The sequence below is a fragment of the Nematolebias whitei genome, chromosome 20 (assembly GCF_014905685.2).
Source record: "Nematolebias whitei isolate Nwh7 chromosome 20, NemWhi1, whole genome shotgun sequence".
In the NCBI taxonomy this organism is placed as follows: Eukaryota; Metazoa; Chordata; class Actinopteri; order Cyprinodontiformes; family Rivulidae; genus Nematolebias; species Nematolebias whitei.
In genome coordinates, this window is record NC_056517.1 from 27861709 (window position 1) to 27870114 (window position 8406).

The window sequence follows — 8406 nt, forward strand, 5'->3', positions numbered from 1 at the left end:
CCCCCCCCCCCCCACACACACACACACACAAGCAAAAGCATTACAGTATTGTCTTTTCTTCTTCAGCTGGCAGATAAAAATCAGTAAATGTCTAATTTAGAAGACTATAAGAACAGAATAAAATAGATTTTATACAGATACACGTCACAGTCAAGATTCAGGTAAAATAACTGTCTTGTCTGAGATGCAGAGAAGCTTGAGCTGGCCACAAACTGCTGATTCCTGGTTCACACAAGGGCTTTATAAACCAGCTATGCTCCACCTGCTCACTCATCTGCTGCCTCATCATCCCCCCCCCCCCCCCTTCTCTGAGCTCACACTTTTCTCACAATGCTGCAGCTGCTGAGGGGGAGATTGTTCTCTACATGTAGGTGCTGATGAAATTTTGAGGGGGACTGCTGAATTATTTACGAAGGAGGATTATGAAAGCAGCTTCTCGGTGCGCTGCTGGTGGGTATGAATCGATGCAGGCCCACCAAAGTGTCCCTCATCTACATTATCCCCTCTCTTCCCCACCATTGTTTTTTTTCCTCTCTCCTTCCCTTCCATGAAACCACAAATCCTCTGCACAAAAGTCCAGTGCTGGAAGCATGATGAAACGTAGTATATGGGAAAACCAACAGGAAAAAAATGGGATTGTTTATCTACAGTATGTGTGAGACATCCAGAAGGGTCTAGTTCAGATTGACCAGCATCCAGAGGAACAGATGGTCAACAAGATGCTGTCTGCTCTTTTCTTCTGGTTCTGCCTGGGAGCTGGGGTCTAACAGTTTGTTAGAAGAGTTAAAAAAAAATAACAGGAGCCCAAACACAGAGATGCACACATCATTTCTGCAGATCCAAGTCTCCCTCTCAGCCATGCACCAGTTACATAACAATTTCACATAGTTGCCTCAATGAAGATTTGATTGCAAAGACCTGATTTGTGCAGCGGCGACACTCAGAGGCTTTCAGAACTGAATACATGAACATGCTGCAGCACTCCCTCTCTTGTTTCACTTGATTGTCTCTCAGCGAGTTACTCTGCATCCATTTAGGCTTCAGTTAAAACCTTCCTCTCGCATATGCATCTTTGTTTCTCAGTGAGGAGGTTCTACTGAGCAATGTGTCTCTTCCCCCCCATCTGTGTAGTGGGAGTCTTTTGTTTGTTTACCCCCAGATCGAGGATTTTCTGACTCTGGAATCAAACAGCCAGAACTAAACAGTGCAGTGATTTTTGGCACCAATCAAAGACACAATGAGTAATTTTCGGTTTTCTGTTGAACCTAACATTCAGATTGAAGAGCAACTTTATTTATTACACAGAAATAGTTGAAAAATAGTAAGTGGACATTGTTACAAGTTTTAGTAAAAAAATTTAGTATTCTTAAGTATTTAAATAAGGAAGCTGAATTTGATTATTATCAAAAGGTGAAAATATTAAAATTGAAAGATTTCTTTAGTTGAACATTATAAAACAAAATAACATTTCAGCAGAGAATCAGCAGCTAACAACATCCCAATATCGATGTTAAAATGTTATTCCCATGATTTTTATGGCAGTTAATTTATAGTATAAATTTGTGAATTTATGTTCAGTTTTGTTCCAACAGAACACTTAAAAAATCTTTAGCTTGCACCTCTTGAAGATTTTAAGGCATGCTTAGGATCATAACCTTGTAGCTAAAGACTTGTTTTTCTTTAGCTTCGACTTTTGTTATTGACTAGATTTTTCCTTCTATACGTCCAAAACATTTAGTTGCAAAAAAAGAGCCAAAAGCACTATCCACTTTTGTATATGTAGAAATTCTGATGCACACTGGTGCAGAAAATTCAACACCTTTCTTCATCTCAAACCTACCCACCATCAGTGGACTAAATTTATTTTCAGATTTTTTCCCCACAATTGTTTGTAATAAATTATTATGATAGGATACCTAGATATTCTAAAATATGTAAGCAGACTATAAAGAAGTTATTCTTTTTCTGAATCTTTTCAGATTCTACTATATATATTTTTCTTCTTTAGCTGAATTTGTATCTTGCTGTTCTGTTTATTACAAAGTAAAAAAACAAAAACAAACCTAAGATGCAGGTAGAATAATAAATTACCGTACTTTCCGCCATACAAGTCGCACCACCGTAGAAGTCGCATCAGTCCAAATATCCAATAAAGTGGAAAAAAAACAAATAAATGGCTTTGTCGCATAAGTCGCATCTATTATGCGTCACCGCTGAAAACCCAGAAATGTGGGCCGGTGTTGTGCCAAAAATCAATTGGCTGTCAAATGGAGGCCGCGGGAGCGTGCATGGGAAGACTAACAAGAATTTAACAAGATTAACACTTAAAAACAATTATTTGTTTGCTCAACATTATAGTAAAGGTGTGTCTCAGTTTAACTTTTACTTAATAAATGCACTTTAATGGTCAAATCAGCTGAATTTCACCTTGGCGACGCGGCAAAATGCAGCTGATTTGACGTTTGCTCCATGAGTTCCGGAGCGGGATGAAGGTGGCTTGGTATGGCAAGCCAATTGTCTCATTAACAGCCACTTTTACCTATTAATGTCACTTGGCTTGCCATATTAGTCGAGGGCCCTCTAGTGGCTGAAAATGGTAGTGTTCAATATTTTCTATGTCAGAATGAATTAAATCGTCAGATCTCAGTCAAAAATTGTGTTATAAATATGGGAAAAAAACATATATTAGTCGCTTTGGTATATAAGTCGCAGGACTTGCAACTTTATGCAAAAAGGTAAGACTTATTCAGCGAAACATACAGTAATTATTCATCTTTAAAACTAGGTATTGTTTAAATAATTTTAAACTTTACTTATTCAACTAATCACTGTATTGATATTATTTGACCAAGTGTACTTGAACTTTTGCCAGCCACATTCACATCCTGTAACCGATCACAATTTAAAATGTATCCATGAGTTTTACTCAGAGGTCTTACCCAGTAAGAGTTCAATATATAAAAAAAGAAAAAACATGCTAATATTTAATGAAATCTTACAACAAAAGTTATTTTAATTAACTAAACTCTTTTGATCACTTTCCTCCAAATATTTTTTTTGCATTGCTTCATGGTTCAGTCTGTTAATTCTTCAAGAGGCAGGAGGCTGAAATGACAGAGGGCTAAAAATAATGACTCTATAAATAAAAGGTGCCTGTTGAAAGTGATTGGGAGGTGAGGTCGCTAAGCAGCTGGGGATGCTGGGTAAGCGGAATTCATTATCTGTCTTCACTTCCAAAGCAAAACCTTCTGAACTCCTCCATACAAGCGAAATGTGCTAACAACACACAACAACGCATGCACTGAAATCCAAAACGCTTTGAGAGCCGTTTCACTTTTTCTTCTCAATTTGTACAAATTTATATTCTACTGCTGCAATTTCACTCTCTTCACACATTCCCCAGAAGCAGACTAAAGTTTTGTTTTTAATCTACCAGCTGACAGGAAAAATTATTATCCTTATTTGTTTGAGTTTGCATGTGTGTGTGAGAGAGCATATGGCTGAAATGCTCAGGGTCTGTTTTATTATTCATACTTGTGTGGATCCTCTTTCAGCCCACAGACACCTGTCAAACATACACACATACGATCTGCTCCACCTCTCTCCATGTTCTGTCGCTTTAACTGAAAAACCTTACACGGAAAACCTTGATTGTGGAGGAATACTTTGTATTTGCATTGAGCATTCATGCAAAATTCCACTTTTGCATATCAATCAACCGCATGACCTAAACAGATTGAAACAGATGCACAAGTGGCCACTTTTGTTGCTCTAATGCTCTTTTTAATGGCCCTCCTCCCTCTTCATATTGACGTCACCTCCATTAGGCTGTGCCTCTGGGTCTTGTTAGTGGAACAAAGACGTGAAGTCCTTCGTCTCCAGTCTATGTCCACCTGATAAACTCGTTGTGTTTTGCCGTTATGACAGATGCGGTTACTACGGCAATCTGCTCAGACTCTCCAGACACCGCCACGACTATCAATCGGCTGTGACAGTGAATACACTGAACTGTGTATAGAAAGGGAGAGCAGTATTTTCCAGAGAAACATGTACGATTTCCAGGAGTTCTTGAGCCCTTACCTGTATTCTATCAGCTCAGCTGTCAACCTTTGTGCGTTTTGATAACTCAGCTGACTGAGGACTACCTGTGCCTGGTGCCAGAAAGGATAACCCCAGCAGGCTAATGTGAAGAGATAACATTTCACATGTGATCAGCATCAGAGTCAGAACGCTCAAGGTTTCTTCCAGCCTCTCCATCTCTCATTATGTTCCCTGCTTACCCCAGGAACTGACCCCATCCTGACCCAGAATCCAGCACTGAGGTGTCATTAACACCCTGCGATGTTACAAGCTGCACTGACTTGACTCTTCCACCTTTATGAATATAGAATGAGCGTGAGCTCAGCCCTAGCAAAACATAGTTTGCTTTACATCAAAGTAGATAACACTGCACTGCCATACATAAACAAAAATGGCAAACGGTGGCTGAGTTAGAGCTCTTTATCATGCTGAACACAAACTATCTGAATTTTGATGGCCCAGCTCTTTATCTGGATAAAGAAAATCATATTTTTAAATGTTAAAACAAGCTTCTGTTTTCAACCTTTGCACTCCATCGGTTGAGTTGAGCCTTTTTACTGATGGAGCACAAAACAGCAAAACCGAGAAATGACGTAAACGTAGAAAACATTCAAAATAAAATAAAGAATTGAGTCAGGGTGGATAGAGCTGTCACCTCTCAGCAACAACGGTGCTGGATCTAATCTCAGCTGTGGGTTTTTCTGGGAGGAGTTTGCATGTTCTCTCCATGAATGCGTGGGTTTTCTCCGAGTACCCCAGTTTCTTCCCACAGACCAAAGACGTGCATGTTAGGCTGACTAGTAACTATAAATTGTCCCTAGATGTGAGTGAGAGAGTGAATGGTTGTTTGTCTCTGTGTTCCTGTGATGGACTTGCGTCCTGTCCAGAGTGTAGCTTGGCTCCCACGCAATGACTGATGGATATGGGCACCAGTGACCCCCGTGGCTCAGAAAGGAAAAGCAGGTAAAGATAATGGATGGATGGAAAATCATTTTTTAAATACAACAATCAAACAGTAACAGCCTATAGTATGCTTTGACAGCAAGGTTAAACATAAAAAGCCAAAGCTTCTAAAAATCTCTCTCTCAAAAAAAAGTTCAGCCTAGCATGAATATATTTACAAAATGGGACGTTCTATGTCGTATAAGCTTCGCCCTTTAAGGCCTTCGCTTTAGTGGGTTTATCCCATTATGCAGAGCATAAGCACTGAAAAAAAATTAGTCCACGCCCACCTGCTGTGTGGGCCCCACCCGGTCCGTATAAATTACGTTAAGAGCGGGAAATCGGCTCCCCATTTTTTCTTCAGCGAGCTAATATAGCACTGTCAGAAGAACAAAGAAGATAAATTGTGTAAATGACCAACCTTTGTGAAGGATGCTTGGCCCGGCAGTCGACCTCCGGTCGTCCGGTGAGTTCTCCTCCCCGAGGAGAAGATGACAGCAGTCTTATTCCAAGGTAAGCGTCGGGGAACATTTCCCAGTGACAGGTCACTACACGCTGGACAACGCCATCTTGTGTTTTTCCTCTTATCGCCGACCCTCGGGGCGAACCGGATGGTTCCTCCGGGGCAAGGCATGCTCAGCTGCAGCCCCCGCTGCTCATTCCCTCCTGGGGAGCGTAGTGTAGGTGGAGGGGGGCTGAGTGAATGCCCCCCCCCCCCCCTGGAGCCAAGCCTCGCGGAAGCTTCCGGAGCGAAGCTGCCCAGGTCGGAGCAGCGTCCCGTTCCTCCGGAGGAACCAGACGGCGACCACGCTCTCCAATCGAGCCCACCGACGTGTTTTCAGGCAGCCGCAGTTAGCAACAACGTGCGCTGCTAGCATATAGCATGTCCAAGGGACTGAAGGCCGCAGACCTGCCTTGGAGACGAAGAACTCCCTCTGTAAGGCAGCTGACGCCAGCTCAACATGTGTGCCTCTCCCACGGTTTGCCTGTCGAGGACTGCAGCGCGGATGACGATGATCCATCGACCCACCTGGCTTTGTTACGCCCCTCGCTGCCGGAGAAACTGCACAAGACCTGATGAAGCCATCGCGGACGCGCTGTTCAGAGCAGCTTCAAACCATGCTGGCGAAGTGAAACAGTCGGAGGAGGTGCCAGAAGCTGTGCGCCACCTCATCAAGCCGCGCGGCCCACCCCGTCCCGCTGGAGGGACCGTCGCGAGCAAGCTTCGACTTTTCCACGGCCGCGGCTCTCACTGAGTTCCACCACCAGCCCCGCCCGTCAGAATCCAGCCCTCTTCACTCTGGCAGCCTTGCAGCTCAGCGTTTCCCCAGAGTTCGCCTGCAAGACAGCGCTCTGGGCAAACAATCGCAGAGTTCATGAGAGAGAATTTTCTCAAAATGACGGTCTCCGGAGGGTGTGTGTAAAAGTGACACGAAAGTTGAAATAAATCATCATTAATGATCAAAGTGTCTGTTTTTTAGCCAGTCTGTAAGCTCGGATGAGCTCACAGCGGCCGCACACATAAGAGCCGGTGTCCTTAATAAGGTTTTTTAAACTCACCGCCGCTCCAAGACATTACTAGTCGCTTACAGGGCATGATGGTAAGTGAAAATAACTCGTTATAATCCCGGGCTGCACGTTTTTCACCCAAGCTATGTCAACTCGCACTCGTGGGATGAAACAGCCCCACACACGAGCCGGTGTCCTTAAATAAAGGTTTTAAACTCACCGTCGCTCTAAGACATGACGAGTCGATCACAGAACAGCCTCCACACATGAGCCGGTGTCCTTAATTAAAGGTTTTTAAACTCACCGTCGCTCTAGACATAACGAGTCGATCACGGCACAATGGTAAGCGAAAATAACTCGTTACCAACTAGAACTGCACGATCCTCACTCAAGCGGTGTCAACTCGCACTCGTGGGATGGAACAGCCTCCACATGAGCCGGTGTCCTTAAATAGGGTTTTAACTCACCGCCGCTCTAGACATGACGAGTCGATCACTAAATGAACAGCCTCATCCAACGGCGCTGCGTTGATGCTGGCGCACACACAGCTGCCGGCGCTAACCAGCTCACATCGGTATAAATGTGGTCCGCAGGCTGGTTCGGGTGGAGGTCCCTTCTCTCTCACAAGAAACGACACCCGTCTCAACGAATCAAACGCGGGCAGCCGTCACCCACTGCGTCTCAGCTTTCGGCAGCTCACCGCAGCTTAAACGTGAAGCAGCTGAAGAACCCGGTAATGAGTCCCTCCTCCCTCCAGAGCGCGCCCCTCCAGCGAGAGCGGCGCGCGTCCCTCCAGAGAACAACGTGTGCTCCCGCGGGGCTAGCAGCCTTCACTCCAACAGCACGGCGTTAATGAAGTCACGCCCTCCGCCTTTTCAACGTTCGCACAGCGACGTCAAACGCGCAGCCCCACCGCGTCATCAGCTGTCACACGCTTCGCCTTCAGCTCAAGTCTCGCCCGGGATCACACAGAAAACATTCCCGCAACGCATGACGGCGGTTGAGGGGCGGAACGTTACGTAGAGTGGCTAAAACATGCTCGCCGTTTTTCAGATGGATGGACAAGGTTTTATGCAAATGGTACAAGTTACAGTTTGCAACCCGAACCCCTCCATTCAGAGGAGTTATAAAAACGGTTCCGTCATCATCAGACTGATTCTCATCCCTAAATGCAGAAATCCAAGTGTTTTCTGATAAAAGTAATCTACAGAGTCCCCCAACGGAGAGGAAACACAAGGTTTTTACTCACGGATCGGAGGGGTGAGACCGTTTTTGGATCTGTTGTTTAACATCCAGAGAACGCATACTGATCATCCTAACACAGAGACGAGAGTTTTTGTTTTACCTGGATGATCTGCTGCTCCTGTCACTTCAGACAGGAGGCGCTGATGCAGGATCAGGTGTTGACATCACACCTGTTAAATCTGGGCTTCGCCATAAATTGGAAGGAAGCTCGATTTTCCCGGCCCAGACATTTGTTTCTGGGAGTGGAATTAAGTTCAACCACCATGAAAGCTCGTTTATCACAAACTAGATTCGACACTTTTTTAAAAAAGTCAACTCAGCCACGTAAGACCTGGCAAGTGATAACAGCTGTCTCCGTCACGAAGCTGTTGGAAATGATGTCACTCACACAGTGTTTTCCGCTGGTTTGTTACACATGAGACGCCTCCAGAGGTGGTTCTGCACGTCTGCATGTGGATCCAGTAAAAAAACAAAACGACGGATGATCATTGTCCCTTCCTCTGTGAGAGCAGACCTCTGACTCTGGGGAAACACCTTGTTTCTGTCAGAGGGAGTCCCCCTCAGCAGACCCACGTCACGGGTCAGTCTTCACGGACACGTTGCTGTCAGGCTGGGGGGGGGGGGGGGGGC

At 44.7% G+C, this 8406-nt stretch overlaps 1 protein-coding gene across 1 annotated transcript in view; it reads right to left on the reverse strand.

Annotated features, from left to right (window-relative positions):
- The window catches only part of LOC119426522 (sodium/hydrogen exchanger 9-like), a 137415-nt gene that overhangs the window by 74318 nt on the left and 54691 nt on the right, over positions 1–8406 (reverse strand). The window lies entirely within an intron of this gene.